This window comes from Myotis daubentonii, chromosome 13, assembly GCF_963259705.1.
Source record: "Myotis daubentonii chromosome 13, mMyoDau2.1, whole genome shotgun sequence".
Classification (NCBI taxonomy): domain Eukaryota; kingdom Metazoa; phylum Chordata; class Mammalia; order Chiroptera; family Vespertilionidae; genus Myotis; species Myotis daubentonii.
In genome coordinates, this window is record NC_081852.1 from 15,177,270 (window position 1) to 15,178,028 (window position 759).

A 759-nucleotide genomic window follows, 5' to 3' on the forward strand; every position below is an offset into this window, starting at 1 on the left:
TCAGCCCTGGCCAATGTGGCTTAGTTGGTTGGGTGTCGAAAGGTTGCCGCTTTGATTCCTGGTCAGCTTTGATTCCCGTCAGGGCACACGCCCAGGTGGTGGTCCCCCGTAGGAGGTGCGCAAGAGGCAGATGATTGATGTTTTGATCTCACATTGATGTTTCTCTCTCTCTCTCCCATCCTCTCTCTCTTAAAATCAATTAAAATGTTTTTAAATTGTGGTATTCATTACTGGAAAGGGAAAATGGGCATGCTCATACGTAGTGGGTGGGAGTATAATTAACACTGCTCTTTTAACTATTAAGATTTAAATTGTGCATATACTATTTGGGAATCTAGGCTACCAAAAAGTTATGATGTAAAAAGGTGAGATAGGACATTTAAACTGATAAGAACAGATACTACACTTGATCTTAGCCAAAAGGCCGAGAAGCGATGTGAGATAGGACATTTAAAAAACCTGACTGTTCAGGTGTAAAGAAGTATTTAGATAAATGAAGTGCATCCATGCTATAGAATATTAATCAGTGACTTGGAGAGGTACCCTTGGTAATTTTTCGGTGAATACAGCCGAATATACACTATAACCCCATTGATATTAAAAAATAATACATGCTTATCCTATATAATAAAAGCATAGTGTGCAAATTGTCCTCTCGACCCGGGGTTCGTCTGGGAGTTCGACCAGGGGGCGGGGCCGGCCAGGAGAAGGGAGGGAGGCCCCAGCTGGCAGCCAGCAGCCACTAGGGCCCCGCCTCTA

At 43.6% G+C, this 759-nt stretch overlaps 1 pseudogene; it reads right to left on the bottom strand.

Annotated features, from left to right (window-relative positions):
* Window positions 1-261: 261 nt before the first annotated feature.
* Window positions 262-436, bottom strand: LOC132215061 (U2 spliceosomal RNA; annotated as a pseudogene).
* Between the last annotated feature and the right edge of the window lie 323 nt (window positions 437-759).